This window comes from Cupressus sempervirens, chromosome 11 (genome assembly GCF_028749045.1).
Source record: "Cupressus sempervirens isolate cs-2001-9-10 chromosome 11, ASM2874904v1, whole genome shotgun sequence".
NCBI classification, from domain to species: domain Eukaryota; kingdom Viridiplantae; phylum Streptophyta; class Pinopsida; order Cupressales; family Cupressaceae; genus Cupressus; species Cupressus sempervirens.
The window spans coordinates 715,772,701-715,797,674 of NC_143128.1; positions in this window are offsets into that span (position 1 = coordinate 715,772,701).

Genomic DNA, 24,974 nt, shown 5'->3' on the forward strand with positions numbered 1-24,974 from the left:
TATTAAGAGGTTTTAAAAAGTAGAATCAGAAGTCCACAAAGGTGAAAATTGGAAAGTGGCCCATTGTAATCGCACTACTAATAAAGTGCCCAATGCATCTATTTTGGGGGGGTTTCTTGATTTAGTGAAAAGGGGGGGTGTGCTTGGTGTTGTGTTCTCTCTTTTCTATAATTTTCTTTCATTTTATGCATTATGGGCAACATTAAGTTTCCTAAATTAACTCATCATAACTATGCTTCATGGTCAATACAAATGTTTTATCACTTAATGCATCATGGAGTTTCACAATATGTAGATGGTACTCTTCCTAAACCAGTAGGTGATAATGTGTTTGCAAGTGATATTTCAAATTAGGTAGCCATGGATAGGAAAGCCCTAGGTGATATATGTTTGGGGGTAGATGATAAGATCATGTATCAAATCAAGAAGTGTACTACATCCAAGGAAGCTTGGGATACCCTCGAAAGCCTTTATGGGAAAGTGTTTGAAGAGGATGTGTTCAAAATTGAAGATGAGCTTGTATCCTTAGATCCTAAGTCATATGACTCCATACATGATTTCATCATCAAGGTGAATGAATTAAGGACAAAGATTACTGATTGTGGGAGTTCTATAAAAGATGACAGACTGATCTATCTCATCCATAACAAGCTGCCATCTGAATATTCCACATTTGTATCTTCTTTTAACACCTCAAAGACTACCTTAGGGTCTGCCTACAAGAAAGTCACTTTTGATGAAAATGCTAAACTATTGGATGATGAAGAAAAGAAGTTGAAATCAATGTGGATTCTCAAATCACCTAAGTCTAAAGCATTGGTGGCCAACAATGAGGGTTCTCAAAATTCAGCTGCACAATCTTCAAATAAAAGAAAGAGTAAGAAGAAATGGAAGAGTAATTCTAAGGATGCAGAAAAGACAACACCTCAATCAAATCAACAAGGCAAGTCCTCAAATTCCAACAAGAAGGGGGACAATGATAAGGAGAAGAAGAAGTGTGCTTATTGCAAGAAATCAAGTCATGAAGAGCATGATTGTTATCTTAAAAAGATTGATGAATTGGCCAAAATCATGAAGAAACATAATGTTCCATTGCCTAATGCTTATAAGGAGACGGGATCTTCTTCAGATTCAAAGGGCAAAGGACAAGCACTCATGGCTAATTCAAACTCTTGAAAAGAATGGATATTTGACTCAAGTGCCTCATATCACATGGGTTCTTCAAAGGAGGATTTTTCTTCATTGAATCATTCAAAGGTACCGCACATCTTCATGGGGAATGATAGCAAAATGGAAGTTGAAGGAAAAGGAAACGTGCAGATGGAAAATGGAGAGTTTCAAGAGGTTCTCTATGTTCCAAACCTAAGTTCGAATCTCCTCTCAATCTACCAAATCACTCACCTTGGAGATGGACATAGAGTTGAATTCCTTCCAGACTCGGTTCAGGTGCATAGTCTTAAAGATGATTCCTTGGTTGCAATGGGGAAAGTGAATGATCATAAGAGGTTGTACTCTTTCTCTCATTTTATACCCAAGTCTCCTTCAAAGGCCTTGTTATCTCAATCCAATTCAAATATGCAATTATGGCATGAGTGGTATGGTCATCTTGACTATCACTATCTTTAGCAACTTTACACATACCACATGGTGAAAGGTCTACCTCAAATCAACTTTTCTAAGGGTGAGTGTTCAACAAATTTAGTGGATATGCATCCAGAGGGGAAGTTACAAAGAGAAAGTCTTCAAGAGCATCAAGTGTTCTCTAGATGGTTCACATGGTATTAGCAGGTGCTTTTGTATTCAGCCATGGTCACTACATACTCACCTTAGTTGATGACTTTTCAAGGTTCACTTGGGTCTACTTTCTGCATAACAAGAATGAAGTGTTGGACAAGTTTCTAGACTTCAAGGCTCATTTAGAACAAAAATCGAGAAAGGCCATCAAAGTACTCCACATGGACAATGGAAACATTGATGTGAATAAAAGACTTAAGGACTTTTGCAGACATGAGAGAATTGATCTTCAAACTCCACCAGCATTCAGTCCACATAAGACAGATGTTGTAGGATTGAGGATCCAAACTCTTAAGTCTAAGGAAAGTTGCATGATTCATGCCAAGTCTCTAGATCCATCATTAGAAGTCAAAGCAATCTCTAGTGCCACTCACATTCTTAATCATTCTCCTCATCCAACCTTAGATGGAAAAACTCCTTTTGAGGCATGGTGCGGCAAAAAACCTATTGTGACACACCTCAGAGTCTTTAGTTGTCCTGCATGGGAAAAGGAATCTTCCAGGGGATGCAAGGCACATACATCTCAGCCTTGTACCTTCATTGGTTATGAAGACACTGTGAAGGCATACAAACTTCTAGATCCTAAGATACATCAGATATTTGTGGAGAAGGATGTAAATTTTGAGGAAAGTTCACCTAGCTTGTCCTCTAATCTTCACACATCATACAGTGTGGATACTGATAGTGACACCAGTGATAGTACTTCAACATATTTAGACATGTGGGGTTCTATTGACAGATGCAGTGGGAGGTCACTTCATCAGTTCAGTCCACATGCATACATCACCACAGTGATAGGTCCAGCATATAGGTTCAATGATAGATTTGGGGGATAGTATTCATGATCTGCCTCTTCTTCTTGATGCAGAAATACCTTCTTTAGTTGTCATGAGGGTTCCATCCGACTCTCTTGCTCATTCTCTACATGATCGATCCTTAAAGGTTGAAGTGATTGTGGATACTTATGATCAGTAGTTACAGCAAGGTTCTTCATCAGTTGCAGAGACAGAAAGTTCTTTGGGACAAGTTCTTCAACTAGTTAAGCATGTTTTAGAGACATCACTCATCCATGGGATTCTTTCCACACACAGTGGAAGTGTCTCATTTGTACCCTTGGCATTGTTTCTTCCTAAGGGGAGGAACACCATTCTGCAGTCTTGGATCAGCTTCTTCATCAGAGCAGTCATTGTTCGACATTCTTCTTTGGGGGGGGGAGCCCATCCTATCTCTCTTCCTCTTCTCATTATTATCTTATGTATATACTAGATGTATGTCATAATGGGGGGGTCTTGATTACTCCATCCATCCATGCATCCTTCCTTATTCACTGAGTTGTCATGATGACAACATAGTTATCCGCACTCCTCATTTAGCACATGTTGTCTATGCCACTAATTTGCATGCTACACCATTGTAAGCTTATCCTCACATCATCGCACTTAATCCCATGCTTAATGGAGGATAACCCATATCTGGTGGACATGTGCCTAGTTGTATGAAATATCATGATGCTAACTTCTATGCATTCTAGAAGCTCTCCTAAGGCTTTTATATTCAAGCACTTCTAGTGTACTCTCATCCAGTTATTGAATGAATATTGTCATTCTGATCATACTCTATCTATTTTGGTCTACTATGTGCTTGTGTTGAGTTCTTTAGTTCTTGGGTGAATTCTGGCCTAAGCCAAATTGTTACAGAATAAAAAGTAATCATATGAGTAGGAATCTGAATTAAGAAGGCTTCAATTAGGATAAGGAGTAGTAACTTGATTTATCTATTATAGCAAGGTGATCATTGTGCTTCAAAGTAATCTACCCTAGCAAATCAAAGTTATAGATCAGAGATTAGCCATTGGTTCATCATATCAAGTGTATCAATTAAATCCTTTCACAAGGTAGACTTAACAATCTTTTGCAGATCTCTTTACCAAGTGCATACTTCATTATATGTTTTGTAAATCCTTTAACAAGGTGGACCTGGTAATCCTTATTTCTCCTAATAGGGCAGATCATCAAAAGTGATCAATTGTATGCCTTAACCAACCAACTTTATATTGTAGTACTAAAGCTTGTGGGTATCATTCCCACGCTAGTTTTATTTTCTATTTGGAAGGTTTTTGGGTCACCATATCTTGTGTCAAACTGTTATGAATGTTTTAATGCTTATAGTCTTTCATGCATGCAATCAAATCAGAATATAAATGAAGTATTATTTAGCGTAATAAGATTAAGTTATATTGGTTCTTAATTCACCCCTCCTCTCTCAATAACCTAGCCTATCCTATATTTCTAACAATTGGTATCAAAGCTTTGTGGTTCTTAGAGAAGAAGTTTAACAACTTGAGAAAAGATTGGAGGCAATGGAGGTACATAGGCTAGATAAGGCTATTGACAATGAAAATTTGGATTTGGAATTGGTTATTGGGAAACTAAAGAAAGAAAAGGAGCAATTTTCTCAATCCTTGATAAAAAAGAAAAGATCTTGTAGTACAAATGAATGACAATCTCTACACTGAAGAAAGAATTAAAGATATCTATCCAGAGAGAAATCTAGATAAAGCTAATGAGGCAATCAAAGACCTATTGGAAAAGAATTGCAATCTTCAAGAAGAAGTTAGAAAGCTAAAAAGAGAATAATAAATTTAGTCAATAAGATTATGTGAAGTGATGGTAGGAAAAAACAAATCCATAGAAGAGATAAAAGAAAAGAATAATAAAATTTAGCATCTATGTGTTCAACAAAAAGACTTCATTGATTAGCTCACAAATGCAAATGAAGAAATCATGAATCTAAGATCGGAGAATGAAAGATTGCAAAATGATCTAAACTCTCAAAAGAAAACAAAAGAGAGGATGATGAAATCTCAAGAAGAAATGAATCAGTTAAATAAGAAAAGTCAATACAGATAGAAAGGAAAAAGCAGGAATAGGATACACAAAAGAAGGTGAATCATCTAAGCAAGGAGCTGAAAAGAATCAAAGGACTACTTGCAATCGTTGTGGTAAGTTAGGTCACACATCAAAATTTTTTGGAGTAATAGTAAAGAAAAATTCAATGGGAAGTGTTACAATTGCAATAAACATGGTCATAGAGAAAATGAATGCAAAGAGAAACCTAAATTTGAAGGTAAATGTCACAAATGCAAGCATGGACACAAATCTTTTGAATGCAAATCCAAGATATTGAACTTAGCAAAATTGATTGTGAAAGCTATATTTGGATGGGACTACAACACATGGTGTAGATGCCACTACTATGGAGAATTTGGGCACATTTAAGCAAATTGTGTAAAACATCACATGAGGACAAGAGACACCACAAGAAGATGTTTTATTTATACAAAACTTAGACATCTTGCAAGGAACTATATGAACACTAGAAGGATAGAAAATGAAAATAAAGCCAAAGCTAACAATATCAGAAAGTAGATGAGGCAATAATGGATTCCAAAATCTTCTAAGAATGCAAGTCTGAGTCTTGAAGCAAATGTCACTCAAGAATTGGGTGATGCAAGCATTTCAACTTGATCTCCCACAGGAATGACTAGGAATAAGACTCTAAAGCAAACCATCTTACATCAGTTCTAGCTAGCTAGAAGGAAAGATCCATATCAAAATTTAAGATGTAAAAGGGATCACCAAGTTATTACAGAAAACTAAAAACCTTACCGATCTAGGTCGGGTTGCAAGACCCTACCAAGCAAGGTCAGGATACACTAAAACATTGTGTACACACTGAGCTATGAATAACCCTACCAAGCATTAAGGTTGAATCAAGTAGAAGATAGTCTATCATTGAATGAGAAATCATACCAAGCATTTATGGCAATTGAAAAGTGAAAATTTGTTAAAAGGAAGGAAATTGAATTCATTTATCACCATGAATTTTTGAAGAGCTATTTTTAGAGGGCGATTTTTGTGCTTCCAAGAAATATGTTTGTTTGTCATTGAATTTTTTTTGTTTTCATAAACCTTACTGAGCATGGCATCTTCTAGTAGCAAAAATAGGAAAGGATTTGAGATGCTGGTTCGAGGAGTTGGTTGGAAGGCACCAAACTCCAAGTTGAGTCTAGAAATTACAGAAGTGCTTGACCCAACTAGAGCTTAGTCATAGATTCCACCAAAGTTTTTACTTGTTAATGATATTTGTTCACATTTTCAATGTCCAATACAAGACATTGGAACACTAAAGATGGATGAGACTCTAACAAAGTTATGTGTGAATGGTGCATTGAAACCTAACCATCAACATTTGGAGACCAATGGTTTAACACACATTCTGCATATGCCCCAAGACTTTCAGATAAAATGGAAAAGGTTTATTCTTAGCCATGTACATAATGGGCAGCTATGGTTGGAGTAGCCTATTCAAATAACAAAGAAAATGATTCATCGAATCACAGGGCTCCTAGTTTTGAACAAAGAAAAGACTACAAAAACCCTAAGTTAGATAGAACTAGAAATAAAAACTCTTGCTAAGTGGGATGGAAGAGGTATGAAGATCAGCAATGCAACTACATAGAGTTGAAATTTGGAATTGATATGATAACTCATAAGATCTATAGCTCTAGGCATCTCAACAACATGTCATGTGAGGAAATCGATCTAGCTCTCAAGGTAGTGAAGAAAAACATGTCGTTTGATCTTGTGGATATAATGATAAATCAATTCAACAAGAACATGGAGAACATGAAAACTTTAAAGAACAATCTGTGCAAGTTTGGTTCACTCTTGACTTGTTTATTCTTCTTTGTGCAAAATTTTTTCCCTTCAAAAGGTTTAGTCATATGGAGAAAAGATGTACCAATACTATATCATATTTATGAATATATAACAAAGATGGGCAAGAAATTTGTCAATATCATGGACAATTACTTTGATTTACTCAAGGAAAAGATGAACAACAATTATAGAATTCCAAAGAAACTTGTAGAAGATTACAAGGATGATGTTTTTTTTATGGTAGATTGTGATAAAGTATACATTCAAGAAGTCAAACCTAGAGTGGTGTGGGTTAAGTCTCTAAGCTATGAGGTTAACATTGATGACACCAAGGATATCATTGAGGCACTTTTGAATGAACATGTGGATACCAAGGCCACATTTTTTGGTACTTTTGATGAAGCCAAAGCTAGAGTATAACTTGAAATCAACCATCCTCAAGTGGTCAATAAAGGAAAGAAGAGGATAGCAAAGCTAAGGCAAGCAAGTTCTACTCTCCTATTGATAGAAGGAAAAGGAGATGATATGGAAGAAGATGATGCAGAAGATGAAGCAAAAGAAACAAAGTCTAAAGAAGATCAGCCTATAAGGAAGAAGGATAAGGTCATTATTACTCAACCCACCAAGTCATCTAGTGCAATATTCATAGGAAGAGCATCCAAATCAAGAAACAAATTGAAATTAGGTGAGGAAGATGTTGATGAAATTATTTTCAAGAAACCTCCACCTATGTTTCAAGAAAAATTAAAAGAAATTCATATAGGATCTGGAATGGAAAACTTCAAATCTCTCAGATATGAAACTAGGAATGTAGATGAGAAGAAGCAAGTTAAAGACATGATAATGTCAAAACTAGGTAAATTGAAATACTCACCTAATCAACTTGCACAACAAATTCTCAATGAGCTTCTACAAGAAATCAAGCCAAGATGAGAAAATGCTAAGAAAACTACAAAAGATATATTTGAATAGACTCTGAGGCAGCTCATCTCAAGTCATAGTAAGAAAGAGGTGAAAGAATCCATGAAGAAAAATGAAGAAAAACTCCCTCTGAAATTCAACACATGCATGATATTGGTAAATGGAATTAAACATTTGGTGAAGATAGCTACAACTACATGGAAGAATATTTACAAACTTCATCAACTAGGTGATTTTGTTGTTCATGTTACTAACATAGATAATGAAGATGACAAAGAAGAAAATGACAATAATGAAGAAGAAGATATAGAAAAAGATGATGTAAATCTAGATGATGAGAAGCAAGAATAGGAAGCTATAGAGGAGAATCTCCCTAAGATTCAGAGTACTGAGGAACTAACCTAGAGAAGATTACATCAGTAGTGATGGCCTCATTTTCTCACTCTCCAAGAAAAGCTTTATTCCATGAAGCTCAGAGAAAGCTTCTGCCGAGTTGGTTTTGTAACCAATGCAACATAATGCACCCAACCAATCTCTATACTTGTTCAGCTGAGTACCATATTGATTGAAGTGATGAACACTTCACTAGTGCATCCTCCATCATCAAATTTGGCTATACAACAACTAGGTATTTCTACTATTAGTGCAATATCTACTTTTGTTGCTAGATCTTCTATTTTTACTGTTGCTACAATTCCAAGTATGCTAATAGTAAGTACAAAGATAGTTGAGAGCAAGCCTCAACTAAGTACTAAAGTTTCAAGAAAAGATAAGGGTAAAGAAGAAGACATTAATCTTGATGAGGATATAATCATTTTGAATTGGGATATCTCTACTATGAATCCTTGTCAAATGAACATCATAGGTGAACTATTGCAAAAGAAAGCTAACTAGAAGAAGCTTAGAGAAGAGAAAAGCAGAGAAAACCAAGTGCTTGAAGTTGTAAAGAACGTACTTATAGATGCACTAAGAACTAAGGTTTATAGCATATGACCTATTTTGGTTTAGTTAGCAAAATTTGTGCAAAAATTCAATGAAGATCTCAATGGACAAGAAAAGTTTTTATAGAGAGAAGAGAGGAAATTTGAGAACAAAGTATTGGATCAAGTGGCACTAAAAATTACAATAAATCAAATAGAATTGTATACTATTCTTAGCTCATTAGAAAACTCTACAAATAGTGTTACTTCATTATTCAATAAGTTGTGTGATTCATCTATCTTCACCCAGGGAATCAAAGATAAACTATCTAAGATAGATTAAAACTTGAAGGCAAGTGCACACTAGTTGTCACTTGACCCAAGCCACAATTTTAGTCACTATTCAAAGATCAAATTTTTGACTAATTTGTAACCAGAATTATTAAGGGAAGAAGCCAAGATCAGGGCCACACTTTTAGGCATCCAAGGAATGATTCTCACAAACATGGATGCATTGCAGAAAACATTACATGCCATAACTCTCATCCATGACAATAACTTCTCCATAGCTAATCACATGATGCAGTTATTAACAGAAGTATATTTTGCACTTCATATAAAGGAAAATTGGGAAAAGATAATGGAATTGATTTTTCAAGGTATATTCTAACTTCTTGTCACATTTTGGCATCACCATGTAGTATACACCTTTGGAATTGCCAAAAAGGGGGAGAAGATGTGATATATAAAGGGGAGAAGATGAGATAAGATATGATATAAAAGAGGGAGAAGACAAGATAGGAGATATATGTATATAGTGAGAAAAGTATAATATGTGTATGGGAGAGTGGCATAATATTATACATATACAAATATAGATAATCAAAAAACATTCCTTACAAAAGAAATTTTGAAAAATCTCAAAAATAGAGTATGTTACCAAGTTGAAGACACATGATGGAGACTAAATAATGTTTTGGACTTGAAATTTTGAGAATTCAATTTTGTTTAATAAGTGTTTTTGTCACTAATGCCAAGGGGGGAGATTGTTGACATTATGGTCAAGTTTTTTTATTAGGGGCTCACACTTAGTTAAATGGTTAGTAGCTATCAAGCTTATCTTGCAATTTACAGTGTTAACCAAGTTCTATAGTCGCTACCGAGTTCCAAAATCATTATTTAGTTCATACCAAGCTTGCAATGTTAGTGTTGACTGAGCCATGCAGTTTCAACTAAGTAATTTAGTTTATATGCTAAATTTACAAAGAAACTAGGACTGACTGAGTTCTAACTACTTTGAAGTGATTAGTATGAACTGAGCTTCTACATCTACCAAGAGCATGATTATATCGACTGTTGACAATGGTTGCCAAGTATCACCACCTCACCAAGTTTATCTTCAGAACATGAGTGCTAGTAGTTGAGCTGACTTTTTGTATTTTGGTGAAACTTATATTGTAGCTAACTTTGATGAATTGTAGTTTGGACTGATATATAAGTAATGTATTGTATCACATCCAAAAATAAGAATGTCAATAAAAAGAAATCATATGAGTAGTAGTGTGAATTAAGACGGCTACAAGAAGTATAAGGAGCAACAAAGATTTATCTATCATAACAAGGTGATCAGTACACTTCAAAGGAATCTTAACCAGCAAATCAAAGTTGTAGATTAGAGATCAGCCACTGGTTCATCCTATCAGATGTATCAGTTAAATCCTTTCACAAGGTGGACTTAAAAGTTTTTTACAAATCTCTTTATCAAGTGCATACTTCATTGTATGTTTTGTAAATCCTTTAACAAGATCAACCTAACAGTCTTTATTGCTCCTAACAGGGTAGATCATCAAAAGTGATCAATTGTAAGCCTTAATTGGCCAACTTTATACTGTAGTATTAAACCTTTTGGTCATCATCCCCATCTTAGTTTTACTTTCTATTTGGAATTTTCCTAGGGCACCATATCTTGTATCAAATTGTTATGAAAGTTTTAATGCTTTCAGTCTTTCATGCATGCAATCAAATCAGAATATAAGTGATGGATTATTTGGTGTAATAAGAGTAAGTTTTATTGGTTCCTATTTCACCCCTCCCCTCTCAATAACCTAGCCTATCCTATATTTCCAACATGATCAACCTATTCAACTTCAACAACCTATCCCCCCACAATAGTCTATCCCCCTAGCAAGCTTCTATTCCACCCTAGCAGCATCCTATTCCATCTTAGAAGAAATATTATTGCACTAACTAGGACATTCAAAGACTTGAGAAATCCTTGGTTACTGGTACATTCTCTTGTGTATACAATAGTATATGCTAGAGTATTTAACATGGACTAATTTACATTCGAGATGAGATTCATGGTGCTTCTCCTGATGCTACACACACCATATAGGGAGTCCTTGAGAGTAAGAGATGAGAAGTCTCTTCAGATCTTACTTTGTATGAGGCATATGTTGAAGTTTGGTAGCTTCAATAAAATTTGAGACTAAATTGAAGTTACATACATACATACATACATACATACATACATACATACACACACACACACACATACATACATATGTAGGTACATATATACATATATATGTATATGTATTTGTATATATATATATAAATATATATGTGTATATATATATATGTATATCTATATATGTATATGTATATATATGTATATATATATATGTATATGTATATACATATATGTGTATATATACATACACACACACACACAAACACACACATATATATATATATCATACACACACACACATATATTTGTGCATGTAGTTAATTAAATAATAAATTATATATATGAAATATTATATATAATAACGTTGTTATCATTTTAATGAATACATGAATATACATGTCTCCTCTTAATGGACATGTCTTCTCTTGATTTATTATCATATAAATAAGAGATTACTGGGAATTGGAAAACATATACTGATCATGGTAATGCAATTGCATTTGAAGTGATCTTAGAAAAACCTTAACAATACAGGGCTTAGTGTCCAAAGACACCCTAAGGAGGGAATGTTTCCTTCATTATGTAGATTAAAATTTTGTGAAGGGGTATCATGAGGTGCATTGATCCAGAGGGACTAGAGCTCTAACACTTAACCAATACAAATTAAGGATCTAATCATTGAACCATCCAATGGCTCCTATTTTCTTGATCTTTCTACCAATATTAACCTACAAGACTCTTACCCCAACTTTCTTCCTAGGTATAGTTGGGTTGGTGTAGACTTAATCTTCCTTATTAAGGCACTAGTCCTACTAGCATTTCCTTCCATCAAAACCCTAACCCTTTCTTAGGATCTTTCTCTCTCACTTTCTTGGTTTCTACTAAAGTTTTAGATACCCTCCATATCCTTCTTGACCTATCCTAATACATCTAGTCACATCAACAACCATTAAAACTCACTATCTTCAAATAGAGCTAATTAGGCCTATTTGCTTTAGGTTTAGTAACACTACTTTGTTCCATTTCTTCAAATTATTCTAAATATCCCCATGAAATACCTTAGGATTCAAAAATCTATCACCTATCACTTCTAGAATCCAAATTTACAGAACCACAAAACACCCACAACCCTGTTCACCCTCAAGCCCTAGTTTCTAGGCTATCTTTTAGGCCTCTAAACTAGTTTTCACCAAAAGACCTCTAGATCCTTTCAAACTTCAAATAAAACTTTCCAACCACTTTTTCTATCAAGGTACCTCCTAGGGATTATAAATATTCCATTGGATTGGCCTTGTCTGATCATGGGTGTGCTCTGCAACAACATCTTCACACTATCTTAGCTCACCTACTCCTAGTAGTCAGCCTAGGGCATCACTTCATAACTTGAAAACAAGATATAAAAATACAAAGGAAAGAAAAAACCATATGTATAGAGTCTAACCTATCATCCCAAAAGGTTTCAAACATTTTCCACAATGGATGATCAAGTTAGAGCCATTAATGTGACAACAACCCTATGAATGGAAACCATAGACCAGTCACCAATAAAACTTCCACAACTCACCAACCTTGTAACTTCAAACTAAGTTTTTATATTCAAAAGAAATATGAAATACTACTCTACAAAATCTATAAGTCAAATGATCTATCCCAATCCATACATAGTCATACTAGGGCATTAAACTTTGCAAAAACCATGACAAATAAAGTAAATTATCCATACAATAGGTTCACACATGTCTAATATGACTGAAAACATTCTAACCTCCCAAAATATTCTTCTCATACTTGAATACCTGAGCATGGGTGGTTACAACTTCCCAAACTATCATTTACAACTTTTTGCAAAAATTGATTAAGTTGTTCAGGCAATTTTTTGAGCAACTTTGCAACATTTGAGCAATTTCTACTCTTTACATCTTTTGATTAAATGGGTTAAAGGACTATTATAAGACCCTAGTTAGTGTATATGAGCAATGTTAGTATGCTAATAGAAACCAAATTTAAATAAAGCTTCTACAAACTAAACAAAATTCATAAACTTCAAGATAGACTAAGATGAGCTCTCAATTGAGAATATGAGCCATTAATGGGCTCTCTCAATGAGAAGCTCTCTTGTTGAGTAGCTTTGTCTAAATAGATAGGATGTATGCTCAAGCTTTATGCTTCAAAAAGGGCTTCAAATGGAGTTGGAATTTGGGTGTGAGTGTATGGTTTTGATGTAAAATGGCTTCTCAAAATGGCATTATGACTTTACTTCATGGATTGTGTTATTTTGCAAAGGGGAAGGATCCAATTTATAGGCAAGAGGCTTGAGGGATTGAGGGCTAAGATGCAAGGATGGGAAAAAGCTTATGGAGGGCTCAGATTGCATGAGAAGAGTGCACATGGATTGTGCTTCTTTATAGCCAATCAAGGAGTGAAACATGTCACATGGTGAGAGGATGGAGGAAAAGGGAAGGATGAGTCAACAAAGGAGGCTCAAGGGATAAAATTTTCATAAAGACCCTCATAATGACTTGTAAGAGCAATAAAAGGGCTTGTAAGAGTCATTTATGACTTTGTGGGCTTTATAAAGTTTTTTGGTTGAGGATATTTGTGAGAGATACCATGAAATTTGAATTTGAGGGTTTAGGGGGGTTTTAAGCTTGCTTAGGGTTGTAAAAATGATCAGAGGAAGGGTTAGAGATGGCTTAGGACCAGGCAAGTGGATGGCAAGTGGATTGCAATTAATGAGGGTGGGTGAAGGAGGAGATATTTGTTAACTTTGGCTTGGGTTAGTAAGTCTTAACCCATAATTAGGGAATGTGACAAGGTTAGGAGGGGATTAGGATTAGGGTTAAAGACATCTTCCAGAAGAGTCTAGGCTTTGGATGAGGATGAAGACTTTCTAGAAGAGTCTAGATCTTCCTAGGATAAGATTTTATGAAATAAATAAAGTTTTATTTATTTCAAGGGTTTGGGTTGAGGAGATATTTATTAAAATATTTTTAATAAACATGAGGATTAATATTTAATCTTAATTAAATATTTTGAGTTGGGATTAGGGGTAGGAAATGATGGGATTAGCCTTTAATCAAAATTAAAGAAGGATTAGAAGATTTTGGAAGAGGTTATTGGTCATAAGGAAATTGGCCAAGTTTTAGGCAAAAAATTTTTTTTTAAATTTATTTTAGGATTTTTGGTCAATTTATTAATTAAATAATTAATAAATAAGGAAATAATGTTTAAATAAGATTTAAACATTTTTGGGAGGGATTCCTTAATTAAATATTTTTAATTAAGATAAAGGGATTTAATGGCATAAAAATTAATTAATAAATGATGATGTCATCAGGGATTTTTTCAAAAAATAAAAATACTTTATTTTTTAAAGGATTTTTAGGTGTCTACATTTTGCCCCTCTTTGATGTGATGTCACAAGTGGCATGGCATCAAAGATAAGAAAATCAGATGCCCAAGGCTAGAGCAGAAGAGGAGAGAATGGACTGTGAGATGCCCCCTCAAGAAGGCAACGGGGAGAGAAAGCGAGGCTCGGCGGCTTCTTGAAAAATACAAGAATCTGGGATGAGCAAGGAGACTCATATTGGATTAAAAGAAGAGGTTTAGTTAGCACAAACTCTCACTGCAGGAGAATGATAAAGGGAGAATCAGAGGCACAAGGGGAAGCAAGCTTAAGATCTTAGGGATTGCAGAGGATGAAGGAGCAGAGTGCTATAAAAGAAATCTAGGATGGGGAGATGGATGAGGGGATTAAAAAGCTGATGCAATAGGATTTCAAAGAGTCAGATTGGCAGAAGATGGGTTTCGGAGATCCCTAGGACTAGGATAGTGGATCTTGAAAGATGAGGCTTGGTGGATTGATTTGGATTGGTGGATCCCTAAGACTAGGATTGTGAATCCCTAAAGCTAAAGGTGAGGAGTGATTCAAGGAGATACTGATGCATAAGCTGGGGTAGGAGAGACAGATGATGGATATGGATGGGGGATAATGGAGATGAAGGAAAACCATTGAAGGTTTTTGAGCAGGGGGATACTTCAAAGAGAAGTACCACCATGTAGTTGAGCACTAGATTTGCTATAGGACTATTGGTTAATTGCCAAGGTTACCAAGAACATCAAGGCCTTTTCACCAACTATCCAGAGGACTGACGAACTGACTCAAAACAAACACGCAAGGATTGCCCCAGTATCACACATGAATCCTAGAGGAAGCAGTGTGGAAACGACACTGGGTAACCCACAAGCAGAAAAGAAAAACAAACAAAAGACTTGATCAAGACCTTATGCTCAGATTGCCCCATTCATAGCATACCATGATATGGAAGATCGTGGCAACCTTGAGGAGGAAACAAAAAGATTGCTTGGAAAAGATATTTCAAGACCCAACAAGGAAGAGTCCAAATCAAAAGAAAGCGAAAATCCAAAAGAGAACCATTTTCCAACAAGATGGGTAGGACGAGGTACTAACAGACCAAGATTAGACATAAGGAAAGCTATATCCTGCAAGGACCTATCGGAGAGCACCTAAGCTAGTGGATTTGGATGAGTGATGCATCTGGCAAGCTAAACTAAGAGAGATAACACTTTGGTGATAGGAAATCTAGCTAAAGGATGCATTGGAATAACTAACCAAGATGTGTGATGTGTGCAAGATGTTGATCAAGGAGGAACTGACACAAAAGCTAGATAGATACAATGGTACTAAGCTAAAGAGGATGTACAAGTTGACAAACCAAGATATTTACAAGCTGAAGCTGACCAAGATAGTTACAAGCAGGCAAAAGCTCAGGATGATAGGATAGCAGGATGGTTCGATTTTGTGTAAGATGCAAAAGCTAAGAATGAGGTGATAGCGTAAGATATGGATTTGGAAGGATACATCCAATGATGATGATAGATGTGTGACCAAGGATGGGGACAATGCTAAGGTTGGTGGTAGCTAAGCTGATAGACAGTGCTAGAGTGAATGGCTAATGAGAGGATGACATTGGATTTGCATGAGGATAGCCTAGAGCGAGGTACCAATGACAAGGGAGGATGGACAAGACAAGATCTCCAAGGACTATAGTGCCCCCAGTTAGAAGATGACATGTGGAAGGAGGTCTTATGATGGATGTGATAGGATTGAAGCTAGGATGGAAAAGTTGAAGGCGCTAGGGAAATGGATGATAGCCAGGATGATGGGGTGAGGTTGCAGAAGATAAGTGGATAGTGCTAGATAAAACCTGGAGGATGAAAGATAGGCGGATAGTGATAGATAAAAGCTGGAGGATGAAAGATAGGTGGATAGTGATAGATAAAAGCTGGAGGATGAAAGATAGGTGGATAGTGATAGATAAAAGCTGGAGGATGAAAGATAGGTGGATAAATTGGAAAATGGAGCTGGATGGCAAGATGTGACCAAAAGCATGAGGATGATAGGCCAAGCTGGGGATGGCTAGATTACGCATGACGCTTGTTTGCCAAGTTTTCATCATGGTACTTGTCCAAGGCGCTTGAATTGCCAAGTTTTCACCAGTGGACGCTTTATTTTTCTTTATATTTTTTTTTTTTGACTTTTTGACTTTGGACTTAGCTGGAATGATTTTGACTTTCTTCAGCTATTTTTGGCTTTTTTGGGATTTTTCACTGGCTATTGGAATGTTCAATTTTATTGCTAGTTGTTGGTACACCGGATGTGTGATTTATGCAATAGATTGGATTAGATGGGATCGATGGTAGGAGATGGAGGGATGAAAAGGTTGGAAAGGAGCATGATATGGGGATGCTTGCAAGAGAAACATTGGCACATTTTGGGACGGGTGTGAAAAGAGCATATGGGGGAATAGAAGGTAGATGCGGGCATGATGGAGGATTTGTGGAAGCGTGCTTGGGGATATAGGCACCCAAGATGGAGTTAGGAGATGGGGGACATGAGTCACTAGATGGGGGGATTAGCAATGGTGGATACCATTATGCATTGGGTTTCAACTTTTTTCTTGGGGATCCACATGGTTTTGGATTTTCTTTTCATAGGCTTTTGCATTGTTTTGCATTCTTTGATTGGATTTTTCCTTTTTGGAGTATGTCTTTTAGAATAGACATATGATTGCCTAGGATGTGGATTTTTAGCTTTATGCATTTTGAAGTTGGCATTCACATTGTTGTGGTAAGCTTTGGGAAGATGGTTAGGAGAAGCTTTGTGAGATGGAGAGGATATGAAAGTGCATGTAGGGGGATGATGATGGATGATGTGCCCTGATATGTGCCTTTGTTGATCTTGCATAGGAATGGATGGAATAGGATTTTTATGATGGCTGATAGGAGGATGGAGGATGGTAGATTTTGGGACATAGGGACCCAAAATGGATTTAGCGGATGAAGGGGGGATATGGTAGGTTGTTTTGGGTTGCAAAGATGGTGGAGGGGGGATGACATAAGATTTCTTGAAGGAGTGATGGGAGGCTGACATGGTGGGCTTGGAGATAGGCTTGGTTTGGGGGTGTGGTGTACCAACACCTTTAGATGGTGAGCCTTTGGATACATATCCAAGACCATGAAATCCTAGATTTTTTTGTGCAATAATAGGCTCTCTGATTCCTTGCTCTTGTGGTCCTAAACCTTGACCTTGATAATGCCATCGATTGAGCATTTAAACAAGCTGAGGAAACTTTTTGCTTGCAAAAAATGGTAGAAGTGATTTATTAGGTGTATTGCAATGGGGAGATACTGTTCTTAATTCTTCTGCTGAGAGAGGGCCACCGTGGATGAATGTAAGTGAACCAAGAGGGTAGATTATAGATGGTGGAATAGCTTGGATAGGTGGTAAGATGGAAGCATGGAGCGGGGGAGATGGAAGGATAGGATCTTGATGTAGCTGGTGGAATGACAAGATATCTTGTAGTGGAGGAGATATGGCTTGAGGTTTTGGAGATGGAGGCGATGGTGACTGCACTATGGATGGAAGACATGGTACGATGATATCTTCATTTATGCTTTGGGGGATGTCAACATGCTTTTGGGCAGGATCTTGATAGGATTGGTTTGGAGTGGATGGTGCGATAGGAGGTGAAGGGATGGATTCTTCAAAGGCAGGGGATGGATAGATGGGAGACTCAGTAGTGGAGATGGGCGAGTAGAAGATGGATGCATAAGGGTCATTACGAGAGATTTGGGAAATGCTTGGAGGCGATGTGGATAGGATTTGGAGGGATTTGATAGGTGGTGGAATTTTGATGCTTGCAGGAAGTGGAAGGATTTTAAGAAATTTTATGGATGGTATGGGGATGATAGCTATGGGAGATGGAGGTGATATTATAGATGGGGAAGCTTCATCACTGACTACTTCACATGGTTGGATTAGATGACATGGCTTATCGACTGTTGGAGGCAAATTTTCTTGTATTTCCTCTAGGAGATTCCTTGGAGACTTGTGTGTCGAAGGTGGAGGTGGATTGACAAGAATAGCTAGTGTGATGGGGGTGGAAGATTGGAAGCTTGGTTGATGGGGTGATGGAGGGGAAGCTGGGATATCAGATGGCATGACTAGATAGTTTGGAATAACTCTTGGATTTTGGGGGATGCTTGGGGGAATGTTTCTAAGGCTTTCAATATACCCGTCATAGTCAACAAGATTTTCATCATCATTGGAATAGGAGGTGGTAGGAGCAAGGACAATGTGACCAAACACATCATGATAGGATTGGTACTTCATGCTTTAATTATGAGTTTGATGGGGATGGGGTCTTGCATATGGATGAACACAGAAGCTCATGGTTGGATTTGGATTAAGCACAGATTTTGGATTGGCTGATGAAGGATTTCCTAGGGAGAGTCAAAGCTGTATGACAGACCTAAGGAGGATTGGCTGGAGATTTTTGGCTTTTCTGTGGATGGAAGAATTCAAGGGCATGCTATCAAAAAGTGAGAGTTTTGCTTTCCTATGCACTGGATTGGTGGAGATTGTGTCAACTTAAGGATAGACTAATGATCCTATGGGCATGACACGAGATTGACCACTTGTGGATCCCAACCTTTAGCTCAAGGTGATGAGGGATAACAAGTGACAAAGTTAGATTACCCTAGACAAAGCTCTGTCAAAGGGATAACCTTGGTGAGGCTGGTGGATTGGTCGGATTGATTGGCTAGCAAATTCTAGCAGAGTAACAACAACTCTTTAAAGGCTTGGGTGATTTTGGATTGGGTTGCTAGCTGGCTGGGGGGATGATTTGGATGGACTTTGTATTTGAGATTTTTCTAAGGCAAAGAACTAGATAGATACGGTTGCAGTGGGGGAGCTTGGATGATTTTTTGATGAGGCAGTGACTACACGAAGTATGCCTTGAGCTGGGAGATTTCTACTTTTTTGGGATTTTGACCAAAGTTGGCAAGCATTCATTCAAAAGCTATGAACAAACAAGCAGACAAAAGTTTGGAGCAAGCACGTCAAACACACCAACATCCTAGGAAGCTTTCTACAAGGATGAAATTTGGTTTAGCTAGGGAGTCCTCGATATACGCAAGGTACATGAGGCCTAAATCCGTAGATGAAACCAAAAAGATGTCACACAGCCGAGAGGAGCGGTAACCCACTTCTCCTCTTTCACTTCTCAAGGGTATAAAGTTCCTTGAGGCTTAGCTCGAGTGACAAAATCTTGATCCCAAGAGAGGTGTCTTTTGATTCACCTCCCAGTTTTTATACTCCATCGGAATGCGAGAGTTGAGGTCGTCCAAGGGGTGATGAAATCCCCAAGCAGGCCTCCTAAAAAGAAATAAGGTTTTGGATCCTAATCTTATGCACCCAAGATGGCCTCAAAAGACAACAAGGGGAGAGAAGACTTGGATGACCTTGGGCTAAAAAAAACATGCTTGTTCTTTTACCAACTGACACTTATGTGTGCTAATCTAGACTTTGCAAGCACTCATGTTTAAGAGACAATGTTCAATTCCAAATTGAAGTGCCAACAAAAGTAAATCAATCGAAGAATGCAAACAAGAAGAAGAGTTAGGGTCAACAAAAGAAAACTCGTGCACCCGGAGGCCCTCCACGTCAAGTATCGATTAATTTCCTTTAAAGCATTCAAGAGTTGGTGTGATTTTTTTTTAAGCCCAAAGCAAAGATGTGTGAGACTTGATTTGTCAAGCGTGCGCCTGGAGGCCCTCCATGTCAATAGTTGTTCAATTTTAATACCCAAATGAAGTGTGATCGATTTAATCTAAATTTTTGGTCATTTAAAAATTTTGATAAAGTTAAAGCAAACGTTCAAAGACCAAGTGAGTGAGTTAGATTGTGGAACATTTAACACCTTTTTCAAGTAGACGCATCCCCATGAATGGCGCTGAGATTGCAACCAATGGTTAATATTTGATGGGTGATTAGAAAAGAGGTGAGTCCAAGGAACTAATCAAATTGATTTTTGCAAATTTGTGTTTAACTTAACGAAATTTCTTAAATGTCCAAAAATCAAACTTTGCCTAAATTGCATGTGGAAAAGAGATTTGTTTTGTTCAATTTTAAAAGCTCCAAATGAAGTGTTTGATATTGAAATGGTTAATTGATCCTTGGAATTCAAGATTGGATTTGTTATTTTAATCATGCATTCAAGGAAAATTTGATTTTAATCGATGGCATTCAAGAGTGTGTTTAGCAACATGCATTCAAAGACAAGTGATTAAACATTCAAGTTTTTTTTTTCTTTGAGCATTCAAGATTGAGATTTTGTGTGTTGTTTTAAGAACTTTGAAGTGCTTTTTTTTAACCTTAGATCATTCAAGATTGTTTTTGGACTCAAAAATGAAAATGACTCTTTGGACTTTGCTTTTCATTCAAGATTTTGTGTTCTAGTTTGCATGTTTTAAGCCCAAAAATGATATTCCTAGATTGTTTTGATGCATGAAAAACCTAAGAAACATTCAAGATTTTGCAACAAAACATTTGTTTGGAACAAATAAAAAAACTTTTAGGACAATTTTTGGCAACCATTTAGGACTCTTAGTTTTCATAAGATTTTTAAAAGAACTTTAAAATATTTGCAAATGAGGTTCATTTTATCCTTGATTGATGCTTTGAGTTTGATTTAGATTTTAGTGTGCTTGAAAAATCTGCAAATACTATGAGATAGACTATGAGTTCTTTTGTCTTCTTCATGCTCATGTGGACCTACAAAACCAATTTATACAATCCTACCAATCACAAAAATAAGTAAAATTAGCCAAAATTAGCAATTGACATACAAAATTTGACTAAAAAAGCTAATGAAGATGACCCATGCGGGGTCCCACCGGGCATGCCAAAATGTATATGAGCAATGTTAGTATGCTAATAGAAACCAAATTTAAATAAAGCTTCTACAAACTAAACAAAATTCATAAACTTCAAGATAGACTAAGATGAGCACTCAATTGAGAATATGAGCCATTAATGGGCTCTCTCAATGAGAAGCTCTCTTGTTGAGTAGCTTTGTCTAAATAGATAGGATGTATGCTCAAGCTTTATGCTTCAAAAAGGGCTTCAAATGGAGTTGGAATTTGGGTGTGAGTGTATGGTTTTGATTTAAAATGGCTTCTCAAAATGGCATTATGACTTTACTTCATGGATTGTGTTATTTTGCAAAGGGGAAGGATCCAATTTATAGGCAAGAGGCTTGAGGGATTGAGGGCTAAGATGCAAGGATGGAAAAAAGCTTATGGAGGGCTCAGATTGCATGAGAAGAGAGCACATGGATTGTGCTTCCTTATAGCCAATCAAGGAGTGGCACATGTCACATGGTGAGAGGATGGAGGAAAGGGGAAGGATGAGTCAACAAAGGAGGCTCAAGGGATAAAATCTTCATAAAGACCCTCATAATGACTTGTAAGAGCAATAAAAGGGCTTGTAAGAGTCATTTATGACTTTGTGGGCTTTATAAAGTTTTGTGGTTGAGGATATCTGTGAGAGATACCATGAAATTTGAATTTGAGGGTTTAGGGGGGTTTTAAGCTTGCTTAGGGTTGTAAAAATGATTAGAGGAAGGGTTAGAGATGGCTTAGGACTAGGCAAGTGGATGGCAAGTGGATTGCAATTAATGAGGGTGGGTGAAGGAGGAGATATTTGTTAACTTTAGCTTGGGTTAGTAAGTTTTAACCCATTTTTAGGAAATGTGACAAGGTTAGGAGGGGATTAGGATTAGGGTTAAAGACATCTTCTAGAAGAGTCTAGGCTTTGGATGAGGATGAAGATTTTCTAGAAGAGTCTAGAACTTCCTAGGATAAGATTTTATGAAATAAATAAAGTTTTATTTATTTCAAGGGTTTGGGTTGAGGTTAAAATATTTTTAATAAACATGAGGATTAATATTTAATCTTAATTAAATATTTTGAGTTGGGATTAGGGGTAGGAAATAATGGGATTAGCCTTTAATCAAAATTAAAGAAGGATTAGAAGATTTTGGAAGAGGTTATTGGTCATAAGGAAATTGGCCAAGTTTTAGGCAAAAAATAAATTTTTTATTTATTTTAGGATTTTTGGTCAATTTATTAATTAAATAATTAATAAATAAGGAAATAATGTTTAAATAAGATTTAAAATTTTTTGGGAGGGATTCCTTAATTAAATATTTTTAATTAAGATAAAGGGATTTAATGGCATAAAAATTAATTAATTAATAAATGATGATGTCATCAGGGGTTTTTTCAAAAAATAAAAATACTTTATTTTTTAAAGGATTTTTAGGTGTCTACAGTTAGGATTCCTAGGACCTATTAGTTACCCAAATATTTTGGTTTCCTATCCTTAGAAACTTTTAACATATTGAGTAAATTTTGACAACTCTAGGACCTAATGAGCAATTTTGGCTCTTTTACAAACATATTGGGACTAGTTGAATTCCAAGGACCATTGCAACTTATTAAATATACACATCCTCTTAACTAACCCTTCATAACCAAAAAACCAAAAAGAAGGGGGGTGCCCTACACCGTGCATGGATCCACATATGGTTGCATTGATATACCCACACTTCCTTGTTGCTTATGGTCATTATCCAAACATTGACCGAATTCCACTCTATTTTTCACAACTACTTTTTGTTGAGGTTTGATCAAGAAGGCTAGTGAATTACACTAATGTAACATTGAATTTAGGATAGGGGCATAGTACACTAGTTGATAGGGATGTTTTTTGGTAGGAGGGTCATTACGCACTAACACATAGGGTGATTATAAAAGAGAGGGTACTTGTCATTGTCCATATAGTCAGTCCCTCAGTCGATGAGGCTATGCATAGTACCCATGTTGTAGGTGAGCCTCTATAAAGTTTTAGCAAACTCATACATCTATTCCAAGGATGAGATGCATTGTATAAAAATGTTAGAAGAAAAATAAGTAATAGGTAAGATCAAACTAAATAATAAGAAATCCTACTCATTCTTTTCATTAAGAATGATCCTTCTTCTAATTATCATACAATTGGCTTAGGATCTTATATGATATTTGATGAAGATCACCCTATGCCAAGGGTTACTATGAGAATTCTAGTGTCATGTTCCTTCTTAACACCACATCAAAATCCTCTTTGCATATTGCTAACTTATTTATACTCTATCCCATTTAAATGCTCCTACCATAGACATTTTTGCTTATGCCCTTGTGACATTTATTCAACCAAATATTTTTCTCATATAGTGGGGGATCGTGTATAAAACTATACATATATTTTAATGGGATGCCTAGAGGAATTGGAATATTAAAGCATTTAAGAAAAGTTCTTTCTAAATACTAACTTGTTTGTTAAAAATAGTGTTTACACCATGATTTGAGATGTATATAATATGATGCCTAGAAGAATTTGTAAACAATATCAACTATATATTGAAGAATAACAACTCCATTTTCTTTTCAAACAGTTGCATGTACATTGTCATTGGTTTGTACATTTACATCTAAATATGTATCATAGATAGTGTAATCCTAATTTACACAATTGAGATATATTTTGATTGCATGATTGTCTTATGTGTACAAAGATAAGTTTTTGGCCAAATCATATTTATGTGTGGTAAGGGATTTCAACAAAGTTTTTTCACATATAGTGAGGGACTATGCATAGAGCAGTTTCTCTTCCTTACATATGATCCCTTTGTACTCTCTTTCATAGTGGTTATCCACTTTCCCTATGTGCTTTTTTTTTTGAGTTTTCCATGGTATTAATTATCTAATATGTTATTCCCTGACAAAGACTTTAACTGGATTATTCAGATAATGTACAATAGTCTTACACCAAGAAAGAAGGAAATTAGTGTTGGTAAAAGATTCTAGCCTTGGGTCATGAAAAAAGGTGGAAGCAAAAGAAATGAGGGAAGTTATCCACTTTTCCCTATGTGTTGTTTTTTTTAAAAAAAATTCATGGTATTAATTATTCAATATGTTGCTCCCCAATTAAGACATAAACTGGATTGTTTGGACAATCTAGCAGTCTTACACTGGGAAAGAAGAAAATCAGTATTGGTAAAAGATTCCAACCTTGTGTCATCAAAAAAAGTGGAAGAATTAGATATGAGGGAAATTAGACACCAACAGGAAACACATGGTAATAGGTTAATTGCCATGTTATGTTGCATGTTCTCTAGCTATCATAGGGGTGATAGTGTCGTGGATGATATTTTCTTCTAGTAGAGTGATTCTGCCCTTTCTATACATTATATCTATTACAGAATTATGTCACCATAGTCGTGTTCATTTTATCCTAAGTTGCACACTAGAAATAGAGAAGCTAGTCATCTAAGAATTCATACCAAATATGAGCCTTGATAGGCATTTTGTTGTGGCTACATTGTTAGTTGTTTGAATCGTAGAAGAACAAGGTGAACACACATTTCATAAATCTTTTCTTGGGTGTGAGAATCAAATTAGGAAAACATTATAGTTTAGTTTGTAGGTTTTTCCCCCTCTTTAGCTATATTAGATTCTTGCATAAGAGGAAACTATTATAAGTATTAAGTTTAAAGTCTACTCAATTAGAGTGAAGATAAATTCAAAATTTAGTGATGCTTACAATTTTTCTATTTAATAGTTTGTATAGTACCAGAAATCAAGTGTTGAATCCAAATTGAATCCAAGTATAGATAGACATACAAACTACAAATTCTTCAGCTTCATGTTTGTTCAATTTTGAAAATTTGTTTGCAT